The sequence below is a fragment of the Malania oleifera genome, chromosome 1, assembly GCF_029873635.1.
Source record: "Malania oleifera isolate guangnan ecotype guangnan chromosome 1, ASM2987363v1, whole genome shotgun sequence".
Classification (NCBI taxonomy): domain Eukaryota; kingdom Viridiplantae; phylum Streptophyta; class Magnoliopsida; order Santalales; family Ximeniaceae; genus Malania; species Malania oleifera.
Window position 1 is genome coordinate 79839487 of NC_080417.1, and position 23920 is coordinate 79863406.

Here is a 23920-nt window from a genome sequence, read left to right on the forward strand (position 1 = left end):
TGGGAGTAATGGATGGCTTCTAAAAACATCTATAAATAGTCAAGAGCTTCAAAGGTTTGAGACATGATTATTGAGGCAATATTGAAAGGTTTTTGAAATTAAGAATTTTTCAAAGTTTTCAGATCCATCAATTTTCAAAATTTTTAGATCAAGCAACTTTTCAAAGGTTTTTAGATCAAGCGATCTTGAGTATTCAAATTTCTCAAAGGATCTAAAACTCTCTTGTGCTTAAAATTCTAATCTAGTATTGATTTATACTTTGAAGCAAAGTTTTCAAAAATTAGAATCTTTCATTTTCTTTGAAAAATTATTTGGTAATTCATACTAAGTATTGAGCTTCAAATTTCTTATATTTGAATTACCTTGGAGTATAAGTGTGCTGATCATTGTGCTAATTTACTCTGTAGTGAGAGTTTTATTTTGTACACAAAATTTCTTTGTCATCATTCTTAGACGATTCAGAGCTGTTGAATTGTTAGACCAAACAAGGGATTGTTGTTTGGAGAGGCGGGCTCTAGCCTAACAGAAGGAGTGGTTGTAAATAGGTGTTGTTCCACCAGATAACGGAACTGATATAGTGGAATCCTTTGGTGTTTTGCCAAAGGCGAGGACGTAGGTTGTGTTGAAGCCGAACCTCGTAAAAATCTTGTGTCTTTCTCTCTGCTTCACTTACTATTATTGTATGATTTAAAAGTACAGGTTGCAGGTTCTTAAGTGAGAAAGAAACAAAGGTATTTGATATTTAGAAAGTACATTTTGATTAATCATTTGCGAAAACCCAAAAAGGGAGTACATTGGTTAATCTGTGAAAATCTTGATCAAGTAAAGTGCATACTAAGAGTTTATAGGGAAATCAACAAAAGCTTTAATATTCTTGGTTGAGTGATTGAATTATCTTGATTTTATTAATTGACTTGTGAATTTAAATTTCAGTATTTTTAAGTGTGGTTATTGTTTATACATCTTGTTTTCTGGGTAATTAAAATCAAAGGCTTAAAAATCATTAAAATTTAAAAGAATCCAATTCACCCCCCTTTTGGGAAGCTATTCCTTATTTCAATTGGTATCAGAGCCTAGAAATAGAAATTCATAACAAGAAACTATAAAAAGATCTAATGGCAAACATTGGAGTAGCACCCTTTGGTGAAGGACAATCCTCAACCTGTCCACCAATTTTTTGTGGACACAATTACACTTTTTGGAAAAAGAGAATGGAAATATATCTCCAACACATGGATTGGAAAGCTTGGGAAGTTGTTATGGATGAAAATCTTATCCCCACTAAGTTAGTTGATGGAAAACATATTCCAAAAGAAAAGAAAGACATGATCGACTTAGATTATAAAATGCTTCAAATAAATGCAAGTGCTATAAATGCGTTATATTGTGCATTACATGCTAATGAGTTTAATCGAGTCATGGCTTGCAAAACAGCCAAGGAGATTTGGGATAAACTAGAAGTAACTTATGAAGGAACCGTTGATGTTAAAGACAATAGGATAGACATGCTAACAAGTGAATACGAAGCATTCAAAATGAATTCTGATGAAACAATATCAAGCATGTACACCAGATTTGCCCACATAATCAACTCTTTAAGTGCCTTAGGAAAAACCTATACTACATATGAAATGATCAAAAAAATTCTAAGAGGTCTACCCTCTATTTGGGAACCAAAGGCTATAGCTATCACGGAAGGTAGAAACCTTAAGACTAATTCTTTGGATGAACTTATAGGTTCACTTCTTACATATGATATGGCATTGAAAGAAAGGAATCCTAAACCAAAGCATAAAAAATCCATAGCTCTAAAAGCATCTAGCCATAGCACTAGTGAAGAAGAAAGCGAAACAAGTGACTTAAATCAAGATGAATTGGCATTCATTACTAAGAGACTAGGAAAATTCTATAGAAGAAATAAAAGGTTTCCTAGAAAATTCTACAAAAAGAAAATTGAAAAAGGAGATACAAGTAGGAAAGAAAATAAAGGTAAGAATGAACTACCCATATGTTATCATTGCAAAAAACTAGGACATATTAAACCGGAGTGTCCATTATTCAAGAAAGACAAGAAGAAAAAGAAGGAAGCAATGAAAGCTACTTGGGACGACTCAAGCTCCAGCGAAACTGAAACCGAATCAAGTGAACAAGAATTGAAAAATATATGCTTCATGGAAAACGATGAAGAGGTAAATTCTTATTACTCTTCAACAGAATCTCAAAGTGTGTCTTGTGATGAGTCATGTGATAGTTTGCCTTCTTATAAGGAATTACAAACTGAATTCTTTTCACTACATAAAAGATTTATAGAAGTGTCTAAAAGAAATATAACTTTGAAAGATCAAAATCAAGAACTAGTAAAGCAGCTTAAAACATTCAAAGTTATTGAAGAAGAAAGAAACACTTATATGAAGAAGTTGGAAGAAGAAATAAACATAGAAAAACAAGAGTTAGATAAAACTTATAAAAATGATTTGAATAAAAGAGATTTAGAAATAAATGAACTCAAAAAGGTAATTGAGGATAAAGAAAAGATTGTCTATAATTTTACTAAAGGTAAAGAAAACTTTGAAAAGATGATTGGACAACAAAGGCTTCATGGAAACAAAGAAAGAATACGCTACAACGGTAAAATAAATAAAAGGAATAAAAAGCTATACATGGGATATTTTATTAAGGAAGCAAAGTCTTATGCTAGTACTTCATTAAATAACAAACATGAACACACAACTTGCTATATGTGCAAGACTAAAGGTCATATAATGTTCAATTGCCCATTAAAGAAAAAATATGTTAAAATTCAAGGAGAATGGAAAACAAATAGCGGAACCAACAATAAAACAATGAAAATCAAAAGAATCTGGGTTCCAAAAACTAACACATAGTGTCCCTCATTATAGGTTTGCCTTAGGACAACAACGACAATGGACAAATGGTACTTGGACAGCGGATGCTCAAGGCATATGACCGGTGACAAGACCAAGTTCACTACCTTAAAACAAAAGGATGGGGGATATGTCACTTTCGGCGACAATGCCAAAGGTAAAATTGTTGGTATCGGAAAAATTGGTAAAAAATCTTCACTCACTATAGATAATGTGCTATTAGAAGAAGGACTAAAACATAATATTTTAAGTATTAGTCAATTAAGTGATAAAGGGTTCGAAGTAATGTTCATGAAAGAAAAATGTGTTATCCAGAATCCCAAAAATAAAGAAACCTTGTTTATGCCTCATAGAATAAATAATGTTTATTGTATAAATCTTGAGAAAATAGTAAATTAAAACATAACTTGTTTAACAGCTATGAATGAAGTAAGTTGGTTATGGCATAAGAAATTAGGACATGCCAGTATGGACCTACTATCTAAATTATCTAAGAAAAATCTTGTAAAATGATTATCAAACATTAAGTATGTAATAGACAAGATGTGTGATACTTGTCAAATGGGAAAACAAGTAAAAACAAGTTTCAAAAAGAAAAAATTCATATCCACCAAAAGACCCCTAGAACTCCTACACTTAGACTTATTTGGTCCAACTAGAACCTTAAGCTTAGGTGGGAAATAATATGCTTTTGTAATAGTTGATAATTTTTCAAGATTTACTTGGGTAATTTTTTTGGCAAACAAAGATGAAGCTTGCAATCAACTAATAACCTTATGCAAGAAACTACAAAATGAGAAAGACTATAATGTAACAAGCTTTAGAAGTGACCAAGGAAGAGAGTTTAAAAATAAGGAAGTGGATAAATTTTGTAATGAACATGGAATAACTTACAATTTTTTAGCACCTAGAACTCCACAACAAAATGGAGTTGTTGAAAGGAAAAATAGAACTTTGCAAGAAATGACAAGAACAATGCTCAATGAAAATTGTCTACCTAAATAATTTTGGGTAGAAGCTGTAAATACAGCATGTTATATTGTAAATAGGGTATCAATAAGATCAAAAATAGATAAAACACCATATGAACTTTGGAAATATAGAAAACCAAACATATCCTACTTTCATGTATTTAGTTGTAAATGTTTTATATTAAATACTAAAGATGACCTAGGAAAATTTGATGCAAAATCGGATGAAGGTATTTTCTTAGGTTATTCTACAAATAGTAAAGCTTATAGGATTTATAATAAAAGAACTTGTACAATTATGGAATCAATTCATATAATTTTTGATGAATCAAATCATTATAACAGTAAAGATATGAATGATGAAAAAGAAGTCACATCACAAAAGGAAGAAGTTCTTGAAATAAAAGAAGAAAAGAACAATGATGCATTAAATGAAAACCTTTCAAAGAAACTGAAACTCCCTAAAGAGTGGAAATATAACAAAAATCACCCAAAAGAACAAATTCTTAGTGAAACATCAAAAGGAATAACCACTAGAGCCTCACTAAAAAATATTTGTAATCATTATGCTTTTTTATCCCAAGATGAACCAAAAAATATTGAAGATGCTTTAAAAGATGATTCTTGGATTATAACTATGCAAGTGGAATTAAATCAATTCGAAAGAAGTCAAGTATGGGAACTAATACCAAAACCCAAAGATAAATCAATCATAGGAACTAAATGGGTGTTTAGAACTAAGAAGGATGAAAATGGAGTTGTTGTAAGAAACAAAGCTAGGCTAGTGGCACAAGGGTACAATCAAGAAGAAGGAATTGATTATGATGAAACTTTTGCACCTTTGGCAATAATGGAAGCTATTAGGATGCTTTTAGCCTATGCAGCCCATAAGGATTTTACGTTATATCAAATGGATGAGAAGAGTGCATTTTTAAGTGGATATATAAGTGAAGAAGTATATGTAAAACAACCTCCAGGGTTTGAAAATTTTAAAAATCCAAACCATGTTTTCAAACTAACAAAAGCTCTTTATGGTTTAAAACAAGCTCCAAGAGCTTGGTATGAGAGGTTAAGTAAATTCTTACTTAAAAATGAATTTACAAGAGGAAAGGTTGATAGTACCTTATTTATTAAAACTAAAAACAAAGATATGCTTTTAGTTCAAATATATGTTGATAATATTACATTTGGAGCTACAAATAAAGATCTATGTAAAGAATTTGCCACATGTATGCAAAAAGAGTTTGAGATGAGCATGATGGGAGAATTAAATTACTTTCTTGGATTACAAGTCAAACAAGCAAAAATTGAACTTTCATAAATCAAATTAAATACATTAAAGACATGTTCAAAAAGTTTGATATGGAAGAAAGTAAACCTATAGGAACTCCTATGAGTACTTCAACTAAGCTTGACAAAGATAAAAAAGGGGAAACAAGTTGATACTAAGTACTATTGAGGAATGATAGGAAGCTTATTCTATTTAACAACAAGTAGGCTAGATTTTATGTTTTGTGTATGTATGTGTGCAAGGTTTCAGTCAAATCCTAACGAATCACACCAAACAGCAGTCAAAAGAATCCTTAGGTATCTATTAGGCACACTTAAACTAGGTTTATGGTATCCAAAGGAATCTGGATTTGAAATGATTAGTTATTCAGATGCAGACTTTGCTGGATGTAAAATAGATAGAAAAAGCACAAGTGGAACATGTCATTTTCTAAGACATTCTTTAGTCTCTTGGTCTTCAAAGAAACAAAACTCTGTAGCATTATCCACAGCAGAAGCTGAATATATTGCTGCAGGAAGTTGTTGTGCACAAACATTGTATATGAAACAGCAATTAAAAGATTTTCAAATACAATATCAAACTATTCCTATCAAATGTGACAGCACAAGTGCTATTAATATTTCAAAAAATCCAATGTCTCACTCAAGAACAAAACACATTGACATAAGACACCATTTTTTATGAGATTATGTGCAAAACAATGATATAATGCTAGAATTTGTAAATACACATGATCAATTAGCAGATATTTTCACAAAACCTTTGTCAAAAGAGAGATTCATATTTATAAGAAGAGAATTGGGTATACTTCATAGTCGAGAAGTACCCTAAACACTGTTCTGGTTGGCAGGCGACTGCCACTAAGGTGCCAGGCGACTGCCAAGCTACTGTCTTTTGAAATTCCACATAGACAGGCACTTGCCACATTCAGGCAGGCGACTGCCTCACTGCGGGTAGGGTTTAAAACCCTGTTTTAAATCATTTTAAAACTCACTAGGCACCTGACCATTCATTTTTCTCTCTAAAATCTTTCGTCTCTATCATTTTCCATCCACAAATCCCGTTCAAATCATCTTGAAACCAAGTATCTAATCCTTCCTACTCACCAAATCCCGAACTTACCTTAGGGTTTCCTTGTTTTCCTTCTCTTTACAAATATGCCTTGATCCAAATCTGTTGGTGTCAAGGGATCCTCATCTTCAACAAGGATCAATAACGATGAGGTGGAGAAATAATTGGTCACTCCACACGCTAAGCACCTTTATCCAAATCAGATTGCTTCAGCTGAACCAATTTTAGGTAAGGTTCTTGACGTAATGTTCTTCAATTCAGATTTCCCCGAAATCATAGAACTCTTTAAGAACATTGGATGGGATAAGTTTATTACCTACCAAGCTAAAGGCTATTATCCCAATGTCGTACGAATTTTTTATGCAAACATGGAACGATGCGATAATGGAATCAAAACAAATTTGCTTGGGCAAAATATCCATCTAACTCCCATATCCTTAGGAAAGATTCTTCGAATTAAACAAGGGGATTTTGAGGTTCATATTATTGAGAAGCAATGGATTATGGCTCAAGGTTTTACTCCACAAGAGTTTTTACCTTTGGTTATGACAGAAACTCCTGTTAACTTTGGGCATCCTCCACTTTATAAGAAGCTTAACCTAAAAGCCCTCATTCTGCATAAGCTCATTACAAACAACATCTTACCACGATCCGGTTCTCATGACCATATCTCGTTTCTAGATTGTTTTATAATGTAGTGCATTCTCAAAGGAAAGAAGATGGATCTTCCAAGTTTGATCATTCAGTGGATTATCATGAAAGTCAATGCTCCTCGTATTATTCTACCCTATGCTAGAATGTTGAATATGGTTTTTTCTCATTTTTATTTTTTAACACCATCATTCAACTTCACTAGCAAGACTTACTATGATATATTTTCTGATATTGTTCTCAAACAGATAGGCTATAAGAATTCTCCACAAGGGTGGTTTCATAAAGGACATAGGAATGTCTCATCTACTCCACCACCTTTTTCATCTTCCATCCAAACACCTTAGGTTCAGCTTGCTCCAGACACTCCTCTATGGTTTGTTCCATTTTTTAACCATTATATGAAGTTCAGTGATGGTATGAAATCTAGCCTAGTACACTGTAAGAAAAGGTTACATCTATAGAAACTCATTGTTCACATATTGATAAGAGAGTTGAAAAGATTAAGCAACAGTTGGCCAGTTCTTCTAAAGGAAAATCTTCTATGAGTATCAGTTCTGCTATATCTAGTGAGGATGAATCTGGTGACCAAGAGAAAGGAGATGATGAAAGTGAACAAGAGGAAGGAAATAATGAATCTGGAGAACAAGAGGAAGGACATGATGAGAGTGATGACCAAGAGGAAGGAGATGATGAGAGTGAATCCATGGAAGCCTTTGACTGATATGTTTTCATCTATAAACTATATGTCACTTTTATGTGCTATTATGTATTTTAAGCTTTATCGGATAGTCTGTACCTAATATTCTAAAACTAGTACTTTCACTTGCAGCATTTCTCTATTTTTGTATCTCTTTCTCCTTTTTGATTGATGTCCAAAGGGGGAGAAATGTTTCAAAGAAGTTGTAAGTGCAAAAATATGATATACTATGGTTTATGAGATTTTATCATGGTTTGTGAATTATCTTTGTCCTTGTATGTATATTCATGAATTATCTTTTGGACTTATATGCATGAATCATAAATATCATGCTTATTGATAGGGGGAGCCATGAGTATTAGACTATTATTTTTGCTCTTAATTTGTCATCATCAAAAAGGGGGAGATTGTTGGCCTAAGGCTTACAATTCTTGTTTTGAAGATAACAAATAAATGATATGCTTAATATGTTTTAAATAAAAGTTTTTCAGGAAAGTAACATAGCTCAAGTGCATGAAGAAGTTTATGGATTACAAAGAATCCTTGAAGAACACAAAGGAAAGCTTATGGATTATAAAAGAGCTTGAAGGACAAAGTTATACTAAGAAAAGCTCAAAGGAAAGATTGAAATCACAAAGATGATGGAAGAATAAGATTGAAGACTAAAAGAATTATATATTTTTTGGATATTCTAAATGTAAGTACTTCAAAGTTAATCTCAAATATAAAGTGGTTTGAAGCTCATCAAAATTCAAAAATATGTTTTTATATATATACTCTAAAGAATATTTCTTAAATCAATAAAAAGAAAGGGTTTAAGAAAAAAAAACTTTTTGAAATAATGAAGGGCTAGACGACTGCCATGATGAGGCAGGCGACTGCCACATTAAGAAAATGGTTTTTCAAATAGTCAGAAGCTAGACAGGTGACTACCTAAACTGCCAAGCGCTTGCGTGAACAAGCCAAGCGACTGCCTTGGTTTTGGCAGACGACTGCCAGCATTCTGTGTTGAGAGAGTGCTCTGTGACAGGTGACTACCAAGTTGTGGCAGGTGACTTCCACTCGAACGTTGGCATTAATTCTCTCAATGGGAAGATTGTTTAAACCATGTTTTTGAATATATTTATTTCAAAATATTTGGAAATGATTTTTAGGAATCTTTGGGAGAAATGGATGGCTTCTAAAAACATCTATAAATAGTCAAGAGCTTCAAAGGTTTGAGACATGATTATTGAGGCAATATTGAAAGGTTTTTGAAAGTAAGAAATTTTCAAAGTTTTCAGATCCAGTAATCTTCAAAGTTTTCAGATCCAGCAATCTTCAAAGTTTTTTTATCAAACAACTTTTCAAAGGTTTTTAGATCAAGTGATCTTCAAGTATTCAAATTTCTCAAAAGATCTAAAACTCTCTTGTGCTTAAAATTCTGATCTACTATTGATTTATACCTTAAAGCAAATTTTTCAAAAATCAGAATCTTTCATTTTCTTTGAAAATTTATTTAGTAATTCACACGAACTATTGAGCTTCAAATTTCTTATATTTGAATTACCTTGGAGTATAAGTGTGCTGATCATTGTACTAAGTTACTCTATTGTGAGAGTTTTCTTTCGTACACAAATTTTTTTTATCATCAGTCTTAGATGATTCAGAGCTGTTGAATCGTTGGACCAAACAAGGGATTGTTGTTTGGAGAGGCGAGCTCTAGCCTAACAGAAAGAGTGGTTGTAAATAGGTGTTGTTTGGAGAGACAGGCTCTAGCCGAACAAAAGTTAGTAGCAATCGTTAGTTAGGTCAGGTGCCTGGCTCATAGTTCGGTTAACCGAATTGACTACTTCGGTCGCCCGAGCCAAGTTTGAACGTAATTATTCGGTCGCCCAGGTAGTTGAAAAGTGCTCTGACATAAGTTCGGGTGCCCGAGGAAGATACGCTTAAATTAGGTTTGGGTGCTCGAATACTTAAGTTAACATATTGACTCATTCAGTCGCAAGAGCCGTTTTGTAAGGCATAGGTTTTGTCGCCCGAACCCTCTCATCATTTCAATTTTAGTTCATTTTGCCCAAGATTGATTCCCCTGATATGAAGATGAAAAGGGGGACTTATTAGTGCATGTGTCATGTGACCTAAGCTCTTTTCAAGGTCTATGTAGGTACCTAAAGTCCAACTAGGGTTGATTTGAGCATACCTGCCTACCATGCATGATGCAAATTATTACAAGCCATAGGTGTAACACCCCGAACCCGCCACGTGTGCCCGGAGTGTTAAGAGACTGACACGTGTCTCCGATACCATTAACACGGCAGAAAAATAATAATAAAACCCCAAACATAAATTACCAGAGTTCTATATTTACACATCAACAACCTAACACCATGTATCCATATTTACCATGTTACAAACCGAGAAGAAATATAAAGAAATATAAAAACTAAAACATAACCATTCCAGTTTCACTCACAAAACTACCCCGCCCTGGAGCTACCTAAGCTCAATCACTTGGATAACCTGAAAAGATTCAAAATTTAACGGGGTGAGATACCTCTCAGTAAGGAAGAAATAGTTTACAATAGTGTGCGACTGAAGTGTTTAATATACAATAAAAATATCCATCTATAGTATGTACATCGTTCCTAAGAAGCTCATATAACATGCCCATAACCATACAAAATCAACGGCTTTGCCAACTAATCTCATTCCACAATCATCAATATTTTTATTGGTAATTCCCAAGAATAGGGAAATCTACCCGCCCATACAAGTAGTTTCCCTCTGCTCTAGTGCTAACACTAGGGCACTTAACTTTCTTAGTAAGCCCTCGGGTTATGTATTCAGGTAAAGTCACCAAGAATAGGGAAGATCACCCACCCATACAAGTGGCTTCCCTTTACTCTGGTACCCACAATTAACTACCAAAGCACTCGCCTTTCTCAGCAAGCCCTCAGGTGGAGTAATCTACTTTACCCAAACTACTTAATTAATTAGAGTCACACTTATACCCATATCATAATCAATCCACATAGAATATTCATATAGTTTCCAATTTTACCCACATAGGGTTTACATCCTCATATCATGTAATTGTCCACATAGGACCCCAACAACTCACAACCTAGTCAAATCATAGCATAAATGTCCACATAGGACTGGTCCACATAGTACTAATCAAATCACATTAGAAATGTCCACACAGGACTGGTCCACACAAGACTAATCAAACCATAGTAGAAATGTCCACACAGGACTCAAAACAACACTCCGTTCATACTAAATAGGTAAACAACCTCCTTATACCACTGCTAATGTTTACCTCCCAATATAATCGTCCATATAACGACCTCCTCAAACCACTGCCAACATTATTTGACGATCATACCAAGTACGATACAACGACCTCCTTATACCACTGCGAACGCTATATTGTAATTTACATGAACCACATAACCAAATCAATAGAAATCAACCATTCAACATACCCATGATTTCTCCACAACATATCCAACGTCAACATATTCAATCAACCAGAATTTTACAATCAATCAATATTCACATTCTCAACAATTCCTCATTCCACATTATTCACAATCATTTATTTATCAAAAATGATTTCAACCACACAGTTTCTTTTCCAATATGAATTATCTATCTAAAAACAACATTTTCAATATCGACAAATATATATATATATATATATATACATAAATTTATACTTGAAACTAGTCATTTAAAATTATTAAAAAGCAATTATAAAAATTTTCCCTTACCTGCTGCTCGAAATTCGACCCAAAAAATCAACAAAACAAGACCCTGTAATTCATAAATTCCAAATTCCTCAAATCTTAGCAAAATACCCTTATAACACTTCCTAAGCTCCAAATAATAATATTTTCTATGGAAGTTCCAAAATAATTCACTTACCCTGGTTTTGGTATGTTTCCCAAACTACTTAAATCAAAATCCACTCCGCCTATATTGCAGAGAATCTTCCCAGGAGTCTCGTGGTAGCTTCTGATCGTTGAACCGAGCTAAATTCGGCCCGAAATCAAAGAGAGAAGGTGGAAGGGCTGAAGTTCCTAGAGAGAGGGAGAGAGGGCGTGCAAGTAATTCGCGTTGAAATGAAATAAGTCCACCATTTATACAAAGGGATTCGTCGACGAGACACGTCAATTCGTCAACGAGTCCTAGTACACAGTTTGTCGACGAGACAACGAACTCGTCGAAAAATTTCAGTCACGCGAAGAACCCCTCCTTGTAATTCCTTGTTGACGAGACACGTCGATTCGTCGATGAATGTTTGCTACCACCATTTTTGAATTTATTCTTCCTTCACTTCTATGCTCCTTATTATTTCAAATTATTTAAAGTTTTTCGGGTTGTTACATTCTTCCCCCCTAAAAAGAATTTCATCCTTGAAATTCGTTAGTCTCCCATTTACACACCATTAAACTAGTTAACCACATTCACAAATTCCAAACAATTCAAATTTTTTTGCAACATCAAATCATGCAAGGTGATATAATGTTAACACACATACTAATGTAAACATATTACACATAAGCATATTACCTGGGCCTTTAGTGTTGCCCTCTTTAGGCGTACCCAACATGTAGACGCGCGTTGGGCCTCCACCTCCACGAGGCACCAAATTGTTCCTTTGGTTCAGATTTTGTTTCAAGGCTGGTGCATTACTCGGTGGTTCTCGGCACTCCCGGGCTATGTGACCCTATTTTCTGCACCTGTAGCATATAACACTCTTGCCTCAACATTCTCCCCAATGCCGTTGATTACAGCTAGGGCAGTGGGGGCGTGAAGAGTCACCCTATCGACCTTGATCACCTCTTTTTGACCCCTGGCTTGCTGTATCTCTATCTCCCTTCCATGACCCTTGCTTGACATTTTTTGGGGACCGTGGAGAAGCAAGCCTCTTCCTTCCTTTAGATGCCTCCGTACCCCTTTGTAGACTTAACTCTACCACCATAGCTTTCTCCACCAACTCCGTGAAATCCTGAATCTAAAAACACGCCATATGCTCGTGGATCCTCTGATTCAAGCCCCTTTCAAACCACCTTGCCTTCTGATATTCATTAGGAACCACAAAAGGTGCAAAACGAGATAACTTTAGAAATTTAGTAGCGTACTGCTGAACAATGAGGCGCCCCTGAGTCAAGCTGAAAAATTCCTCCGCTTTGCATTTCTGGTGGTGGCAGGAAAATATTGGTCATAAAAGACCTGCTTAAAATGAACCCAGATCATTGTTATTGGTACCGCTCGCTGTTCCTCCAAATAGTTTCATCACATGCCACCAATGTTCAGCTTCTCCAACCAGTTTGAAAGTGGCGAAGAGGACCTTCTGCTCCTCGGTACAATTCAACACGGCAAGAATTTTCTCCATTTCTTGCATCCACATCTCAACCTTTATCGGATCGGTGCCACCCTCAAAAGACGAGGGTTTCAGAAGTGTAAACTGATCAATGGTGTAACACTGGTGCACTGGTGGATAGCTTATTCCCCCAAAATCCTGTATCATTTCTTTCCTAACCCGATGAGCTATTCCTCGTAACAGCTGAGTGATGTTAACCTCATCCCCGCTAGAAGCTCCCATTTCACTTCCTCCTCCTTTATCCATGCCCTTGCCTCTAGGATCCATCCCTGAATATAAATGTACAAAAAAGGCAATTTAGAATCTTCACATCTTTATATATTTGAAATACACATCATAACGAAAAACCGAATTAATATCTATATTCTCAATTAAAAAAATCCAACATCCATTTATCCACAATCATCTGAACTTCCAATGTTTAAATTCCAAATCTAGGTTTCACAACTCGAAAACATCACCGTCAATGGATTTACTGTGGTTTTCTGAAACCGTCGACTGATTCAGAAAATCACACAAGTCCATCATGGGATTTTTGCCTCCAAGTTATGAAACAACCTCAAACTCCTGTTAATACCCTATTCTACCCATTCCTTCCCTTATTCAATTCAAACCTATACTCTGGTAATAATCCTCCTAAAGTCCGCAAGACCGTTATGCTCTGATACCAACTGTAACGCCCTGGAACCGCCACGTAGGGCCTAGAGTGTTAAGAGACTGACACGTGTCTCCGATACCACTAACGCAGCAGAAAAATAATAATAAAACATCAAACATAAAATACTAGAGTTCTATATTTACACATCAACAACTTGATACCATGTATCCATATTTACTATGTTACAAACCTAGAAGAAATATAAAGAAATATAAAAACTAAAACATAACTGTTCTAGTTCACTAGCAAAACTACCCCGCCTAGGAGCTATCTAAGCTCGATCACTTGGATAACATGAAAAGATTCAACATTTAACGGGGTGAGACACCCCTCAGTAAGGAAGAAATAGTTTACAATAGTGTGTGACTGAAGGGTTTAATATACAATAAAAATATCCATCAAAAGTATGCACATCGTTCATAAGAAACTCATATAACATGCCCATAATTATACAAAATCAACGACTTTGCCAACCAATCACATTCCACAATCATCAATATTTTTATTGGTAATTCCCGAGAATATAGAAATCTACCCGCCCACACAAGTAGTGTCCCTTTGCTCTAGTGCTAACATTAGGGAACTTACCTTTCTTAGTAAGCCCTCGAGTTATGTATTAAGGTAAAGTCACCGAGAATAGGGAAGATCACCCACCCATACAAGTGGCTTCCCTTTACTTTGGTACCCACAATTAACTACCAGAGCACTTGCCTTTCTCAGCAAGCCCTCAGGTGGAGTAATCTACTTTACCCAAACTACTTAATTAATTAGAGTCACACTTATACCCATATCACAATCAATCCACAAAAAATATTCATACAGTTTCCAATTTTACCCACACAGTGTTTACATCCTCATATCATGTAATCGTCCACACAGGACCCTAACAACTCACAACCTAATCAAATCACAGCATAAATGCCCACACAAGACTGGTCCACGCAGGACTAATCAAGCCACATCAGAAATGTCCACACAGGACTGGTCCACACAAGACTAATCAAACCACAGCAGAAATATCCACACAGGACTCAAAACAACACTCCGTTCATAGTAAATTGGCAAACAACCTCCTCACACCACTGCCAATGTTTACCTCATAATATAATCGTCCATACAATGACCTCCTCATACCACTGCCAACGTTATATGACGATCATACCAAGTACGATATAACGACCTCCACATACCACTGCCAACGCTATATTGTAATTTACATGAACCACACAACCAAATCAACAGAAATCAACTGTTCAACATACCCAAGATTTCACCACAACATATCCAACATCAGCATATTCAATCAACCAGAATTTCACAATCAATGAATATTCACATTCTCAACAATTCCTCATTCCACATTATTCACAATCATTTATTTATCAAAAATTATTTCAACCACACAGTTTCTTTTCCAATATAAATTATCTATCTAAAAACAACATTTTCAATATCGGCAAAGTTCCAAAAATGATACCTGCACACACACACACATATATATGTACTCAAAACTAGTCGTTTAAAATTATTAAAAAGCTATTATAAAATATTTCCCCTTACCTGCTCCTCGAAATTCGACCCAAAAAAATGAACAAAATGAGACCCTGTAATTCATAAATTCCAAATTCCTCAAATCTTAGCAAAATACCCATATAACACTTCCTAAGCTCCAAATAACAATATTTGCTAAGGATGTTCCAAAATAATTCACTTACCCTGGTTTTGGGATTTTTCCCAAATTGCTCAAATCAAAGATCCACTCTGCCTATATTGCAGAGAATCTTCCTAGGAGTCTCGTGGTAGCTTCTGATCGTTGAATTGAGCTAAATCCGGCCCAAAATCTAAGAGAGAAGGTGGAAGGGCCGAAATTCCTAGAGAGAGAGAGAGAGAGAGAGAGAGAGAGAGAGAGAGAGAGAGAAAGAGAGGGCATGCAAGAAATTTATGCTGAAATGAAAGAAGTCCACTATTTATACATAGGGATTCGTTGATGAGACACGTCGATTCGTCAACGAGTCCTAGTACAAAGTTTGTCGACGAGACAGCGAACTCATCAATGAATTTCAATCACGCAAAGAACCCCTCTGGGAAATTCCGCGTCGACGAGACACGTCGATTCGTCGACGAGCTTGGAAGAACATTCGTCGATGAGACCAGTCTATTCGTCGATGAATATTTGCTGCCACCTATTTCGAATTTATTCTTCCTTCCCTTCTATCCTCCTTATTATTTCAAATTATTTAAAATTTTCTGGGTTGTTACAATAGGAGTGCACAGTCCATAGTTGAATTTACATTCTAGAATGAACACATGAAATAATAATTACAAAGACAACACATATTTCTTCATTCTTTGTCACGAACACCGCACGCCATCATGATATGTCGTTTAGTCCCCATATATGTACACAGTGAACTTGCATGCAATCCTTAATACAACCATTAGTACCAAGAGTATTTATCACAATAAAAACTAGGTGTGACCTATCAGGTCACCAATCTCCCCCTTTTTGATGATGACAAATACTTTATGCAAAAGTGGGTATAGCCAAGAAAGGCTCCCCCTGACATTATGCATAAAGATAATTAAAGCAATGGGTAATTATGAATGAGCATTATTTTACCCACTTTTGCATCTTCTCCCCGTTTTGGAAATAGCAGAAAGGGTTAAGCAATAACGCGTGAAGGCAAATGATGTCATTTAGATACATAAGGTATATTGGGAGGAAGTAGAAAATTTGGCAGCATTTCGTTTGAAAATAGACCATTTCCTATCATAACCTTGTACCTAAGTGACCTGTTTGGAGTTTCCATTAACAATATATAGCAAATTTCAATTAATTAACCCAAATAGAATGTGCATCAAGGAAGTAAGAGTAGCATACAACACATTAATAATTTGAATGTTCTGTACACCCCCAATGGATGATTATGCAAGGAAGAAGATTAAATTTTCATTTGAATTTCACTCATCCTTCCAAAAATATTTTAATGTAAATTTTATCATAATCATCTTTGGTTGCCAAAAAAAAAACATGTAGTTCCACAAGGTATAGCATAATGAAAACAAGTTGGCCTGATACCAAGTGTTATAACTACGTGGTAGAGGAGATACTAACTGTTAAAATACCACTAGTTATGAAGACATGTTGTTTTGAAATGAACATGATATCAAACAAAGATTTACCAAAATGTGCACATTGATACCACATTGTTAATGTATTTTCTAAAGGATATAAAAATGAAAGCGAACTACATATTTATTTTCTCAGGAACTAATGATTTTAATGTTAAGTGACTCCCCCTAAGAATATACATTTTCTTTATAAATAAACTTAAGTATAATTCAAATATTATTTTAGAAACACAACTCAAGTTTTAAGAGGTTTAGCATTTAGAAATGATATACAATTATGTGCAATAATTTTGAAAAAAATTGGTAGCATTTTGGCTTGAAAATATGATCTATCCATAAGAACTTGCTAATTTCAAAGTATTTTAAAATGTACGCACAACCAACTCTAGAGAATTCAAAATTTTAAAGTAAATGAGTTAAGCATAAATATTTAAAATCCACGATCAAGTTTCATTTGCACACAAAGTTTTTAATTTTAAAAGTCATTTCAACCTTTTGGGCAAATGTCTACAGAAAATTCGACAGCATGCCGTCTATAAACAGGACATTTTCCTATAAAACTTGTACCTAATAATGGGTTGTTTTCAATAGATAGATCATATAAAGCAAACAACAACCTAATATCCACAACTAGAATGCAAATTATATCACGGCATCCGCCATGCAAGAGGCTTTCAACATAAGCATGCTTTCCAGTAGTTCAATCAACAACTCATAAAAGAAATGAACTATCCAATAGATGACATGAACAATAGCTAACAATGGATAGTTATGAGATTAGTGTAGAGTTGTTCTCATAGAGGCATACAGACATATAAGCATAAATAAAAATTGTGAGCATTTCAATGAAGATAGATATGAAAGATGAATGCTCCCCCTCAATTATGCACTAGACTCATTTAATGTCTTTTTCTTTTTTTTCAAATCATTTAGCCAAGAGATCTAGATTTTTAATGATATATGCTTGGCATTGAGTTCTTAGGCTTAACAGACCAAAAAGTCACAATTGTATATTTCTTTAAGAGTTCTAAGTCTATATTTGCCTCTTTTCCTATGATCTACAATACGCGAGAGGCCTAATTTCAAATGGCTTTGAATGTTAAGGCTCATGCATAGGTTTCTTTGAATTTTGTTCTATCATCTAGATTGCAACCAATATTAATCATTTTAGCCATTTAACTTAATTCACAAAATGAAGCTCTAAAGGATTTGATTTAATGTTTGAGAGCTTATAAAAGAAATTTTGGATTAATACTCTTGAAAAATTAAAGTTTATGTTATGTTCAAAGAGTATTCATTATAAATGGACATTTATTCAAGATATTTGCATGGAAGAGGAAATGTCCAAACAATTTAGATAAAGAGCAACTAGAAGAGTATGAATTTTGGAACATTGCTCTTTAGTGATTGGAAAGTATCCTTTAGATATGATCACAATTCTGGAGCAAGGATACGAACCAATGAGAGGGTGGATCTTTACCTGATGTGATCGTGGTTGGTAAAGATTCCCTGTGGAGGATACAGTGAACCAAAATTAGAAAATTTTTATATTTTAAGCACAAAAGGGAATATTTTAATTAATCAGTGAAACTAGAATACCTTAGTGGTTGCCTCTAATTTTGATTATGGAAGGATGTCTTTTAATAAGCACAAGAAATATTTGGAATTTATGATCAATAGTGCTTCAAGCCTAGAATGATGACTGAACCTTTTATTAGGCATTTTAGGCTTTCAAGATGAGTCTAGGACAAGATTTTTAACTTCATTTTCTAAAACTCAAACTTGTGCAATGGACAAAGTATGCTTAACTTTAGATATTCATATTTAAGCGTGAGTTAAGCAATTTGAAATTTAAATACAAGGCAAACATGCCATGTCCATTTGGAAGTGGTTTTTTATTCAAGCAGCCAATAATTTCATATTTTAACCAATGAATATATGCATTAAGTTTAAATTTGTTATATACTTGTATTTGCAGATTGGCTTGATTTTTCAAAATACTTAGTATGTAAAATTTTAAATAGTGGACATATACTAAGTTTTTACATTTTTCTCCCGAACCACTTCCTAAGCCTTTAGTCAACACTACCCCCTATGGCTAATCCTAAATGCTAAGGAAGAATTATGTGATAATGTAATTCTTGTTTGAGTAAATTCTTCCTTGAATTTCAAGGGGTTTTCTTTCTTAACAACCCATATCATTTTTCTATCTTTGATTTTTGATGGGTTAGGACTACGTGGTACTTTGACTCTCCAGACTTATTTGCATTTAACACCTTTCCGTTAAATGGGCAATCAAATTTTATGTGCCCTTTCTTTTTACATAAGATGCATGTGGTGTGAGTGTATGGACTAGATGAGGTACTAGAATAATGTTTCGATTCTTTTACAAAGTACCCCATGTATAGGTCCTCTAGTGAATGTATGAATGATCTTAGAGTGGTCTTCAATTTTGTTTTCTAGATCTTGAATTTTTTAGTTCTTTAAACCTTTGCAAACATTCTGAAGCTTAATGAATTCCTTAGACATATTGTTTGCCTTATGTTCAAGTTCTACAATCAAATGGTCCTTTTCATTATCATTAGAAACTTGAGATTTTAAAACAGTCAATTCCTTTTCTAATGATTCATTCTTGCTTTCTAGTCTTTTAATTTTAAAATTATTTTATCTTTCAACAAGAACTTTTGATTCACATTCTTTAATGCATGCATCATACTTGTTTTTCAACATAGAATATTTCTTATTTGATTTAACAAGTAACTTATGAGTCCTAACATATTCACGTTGTAATTCATCATAAGTTGGCATGCTTTCACTGTCACTACTATAATATGATTCACAATCAAACACATCATTCAAATCAGCATATGAATCATTTTCATAATTATCTACTAAAGCAGAAGGAATCGAGATAACCTCATCATCAGTTAAGGCAACAAAACACTGGTTACCTTCATTGAGATCAGTGGAGCCTGAGTCGCATGGAGAGATGACTTCCTTTTGCATGGATGCACCATATCTCCTCTCAAGTTCATCCCAAATCCGCTTAGCATTACTACACGCCATAACCTCATATGAAAAATTAGAATCTAAGCCATGCAGTAAGGTATTCATGGTATCAAAATTTACCTATACTAAGTTCCTACCATGGTCATTCATTTCACACTCAGATTTAGGAACATCAGTACACCCAATAGATTGCATAGGCACACAATCACCTTGATCAATGACTTTCCAAAATTTTCAATTTAAGGCTTTCATATACACTGTCATTTTGAATTTCCATACAGCATAGTTATTGCCACACAATACAGGTGGGTGTGTGACCAATCTTCCCTTACATGAAGGGGGTGTACTAACACGAGCCATTATGATCTTTTACGAAATGACATCTAAGTCTAAGTTACGAGGCTTTGATACCAATTGTTAGCTTTGGTGCAACCCTAAGAGGAGGGGTGAATTGGGTATTTAAAATTTATCGCCTAGGTTAACTATTTTTATCAACAGTGTAATACAACCCAGGGTCAACCTATGCAATCAAAAAATAAACATACGCGTGTAGTGAAAGTAAGGTGCGAAAAGTAAATAGTACACGTAATACGTTATCGAAGCTTCGCCAAATTGCCTACGTCCCCGCCTTGGCCACACCAGCACAAGGATTACCACTATAATGCTCACTTAAATGAATGGAGCGGCACCTAAACAAATCAAGTCAATTGAAGGGGCTGACCTCAACCAACACGCCTTAACAGGATGGTGCGCCTAGCTTTCCTAACCGGGTCTAAGCCAGTTCAAGGCTATTCCACAGGGCTAGTCTCCCTCTTCAGACCTATGCCTGAAATACAACCAATGTGTATAAAGTTTGTACACAGAAATATGCTTCTAGACAAGCAGATGTGTGCACCAATACAACTCAATCAATATTGCAAGGACAAATGATATGTAAATATGCTTAGTGCTCTAATGTGTGCTAAACACACAATCAAGTATGATAATCAATCAAGATCTAGAGTGTGTATCCAAGAAAGATTTGAAACACTATATTTGAATATCAAAATATCATAAAAAAGTTTCAAATATGCTAGCAAGTTGATTCAAACGAACTCATCAAGATGTTCTCAATATACTAAGCACAAGGAGTGTTTGAATGTAAGCTTTGAAAAACAATTTTTACACAAAAAAATAAAGGCTATGGTAACTTGCAATGACAATGCAAGAACCACAAGCCTCTAAGTTTTCCCACACAAGATCTATTAAATAAAATCAGTGGGAGAACTTAAGCTTTACTCTCATTGTTAAAATCAATCAACAATCAAGTAAATGAGAGTATTTAAGCAAATAGAGAATGAAGCACAAGCAATCTAAATACACTCACAACTCTTGGATAATCAAGAAAAATGAAGCTTTTGAGTGTATGGGAGTAGTATAGGCTAAAATAAGGTTTTGAATGTTGAGAGAATTTTTGCCTTAATCAAAATGCTAATCCTTGCTAATTATGACAAATGAATTGGTATTTATAGGCAAGGATGATTTTTTGACCATTGGGGACACACTGGATATAATTAAAATTGTTTTAGAAGCCATTAATAAAATTAACCCAGTTTACCTTATTTAAAAAATGGTAAAAATTATTTTAACCCGCAAGGTTCGGTCGCCCAGCCAAAGGTTCGGGTGCTCGAACAGACTCAGTCAAAAATCCACTTTTTAGTGGTTTAGGTGTCTGAATAGTAAGTCGGTTGGCCGAACAAAAGTCAGTAGCATTCGTTTGTTAGTTCGGGTGCCCGACTTGTAGTTTGGTTAACCAAATTAACTACTTTGGTTGCCCGAGCCCAATTTGAACGTAATTATTCAGTCGCCCGAGTAGTTGAAAAGGGCTCTAACATAAGTTCTGGTGCCCGGGGAAGATACGCTCAAATGAGGTTTAGGTGCCCAAATACTTAAGTCAACGTATTGACTCATTCGGTCGCCCGAGCGATTTTATACGGCATAGGTTTAGGGGCCTGAACCCTCTCAACATTTCAATTTTAGTTCATTTTGGCCAAGATTGCTTCCCCAGATATGAAGATGAAAAAGGGACTTATTAGTGCATCTATCTTGTGACCTAAGGTCTTTTCAAGGTTTGTGTAGGTACCTAAAGTCCAACTAGGGTCCATTTGTGCACAGTCATACCTATAAATATTAAAAGAATGTTTGAATAGAATATTTAAAAAACAGTTTATGTTAAGCCACATTGACGTGAGTTATACTGTGCATTATTTATACGCGTTTTCTCATACTCAGTTGTTTACAATACTTTTAAATCAGATATTACAGTTATGTAAACTCATTTGCCACACACTGGTAATAGAATATTTCATCTTACTGAGAGTTGTCTCATCCCAATAATTTATCACTTTTCAAGTGAACTAGATATATGAGCAGATTAGGCTCAGAGGTAGGGGGACTACAGTACTACCCTGTCTGTAAGGTGAGTATTTTTGGTACAAATGTATTTTTGAATGGTCCCCAAGAGATCAGATGGAAGATATTTTGGGAATGTTCATGTTGTATCTATATTTTGGGAATACTAAAATTCTAGTATTGTAATTTTGGATGTATGCCTTTTTGTTTACCGCTGCATAAGAAATTTTATTGATGTTCAGGCTTTCTGGTCCTCACTTGGATCGGGATGACATTATAGATTTTATTCAGGGTATCAGTGTAGTACAACTTTATGATCTATATAAATTAAAAAAAATGGCATGAAAATCAGGTCATTACAATTTTGTATCAGAGCCTAGGTTGCTAGATTCTATAGACTCTAGAGTGAGGTTTTGTTCTACAGTCTTGAGGTAGGACTTCCATGGTAGTTTCTATGTCTTTCCTAAGATGATAATTTTAGGAAAGTCATAGTAAACTGTTGACCTTATTGGTCACACCCAGTTTTGATAATGACAAATACTTAGGTATTTGATGGTTTTCAAGTGTTTGTGCAGGCTTAGATGAGCATCTCAAGGAAGGACACTTGAAACAAGACATGAACACTCTGAAGATTTTAATTTGTATTTCTGATTCAATTTATGTAATATGGGTCTGCAATAGTAACTATGAATATGGTCTGTATTAATTACGTACATATCATGCATATAAGATATATGGTAAGCCCAGTAAGACCATAGTATGACTCTAGGTCCCAACACTCTTACATATGTTATACAAAATACAGGAGTGTCAAAAATGCACTTAAATTCAATATTATTAGGGACATTGAGAGAGCTCGGGTGACCGAACCCTAGGAGTTGAAAACTCCTCGGGTGCTCAAACTGTTGAGAAGTCAATAGTTGACTTAGGCTCTTGGGCAACCGAACTGTTTTGTGCATACTGTCCATGGGTGCCCAAACCACCTGAAAGGGACATTTCACCAACTTGAGCTACCGAGTGATATAGTTCAAATTGAGCCCTGGGCGACCAAACACACCAGTTCAGGCTACCGAACCTATGACTAGGCACCCAAATTTATGAAGAAATGTTTCTGACTTTGTTTTGGGCCACCGAACTGAAACTCGGGCTTCCGAACCTATTTAAAGACCTTTATTTATTGTGTCTATTCAGGCGATTGAACCACGGTTCAGCCACCCAAACCTCGCCGGATTAAAATTATTTTAATTGTGGTAAAATCGGGTTAAGTTGGGTTAATTGTGTTAACCTAGTTGAAACTTTTCTAATAATTCCCAACAAGTCCCAAATGGTTATAATTTTACCCCTGCCTATAAATATAGGCTCATTTGCAAAGAGTAACAATTAATTAGCAATTTCATTAGCCTAAAATCCTCTCTTTTAAAAACACTCTCTTTGTCCAAATACTCTCAAATTTCCATTTCCTTGATACATTCTAAGATTGAGAGAGCATATTTAGAGTGCTTGTGATTGCTAGATTTGCTAGAAACTCCCATTTGTGTGTTTGATTGTGATATTATTTTTGGGGAGTTTAGCTTAGGTTTATCCCACAGATTTTCATATTATAAATCTTGTGTTGCGATAAACTTGTAAGCTTAGGATATTTGCATTGTTATTGCAAGTGTCCAATATCTTTGATTTTTGTTGTGCAAAGATATTTTCAACAAGCAAAATATTTTCAAACAGCAGTGGGCTTATTTCATTGAAGAAAATCTTCTCGAACTAGTTTGAATATTTGATTGATATCTTTG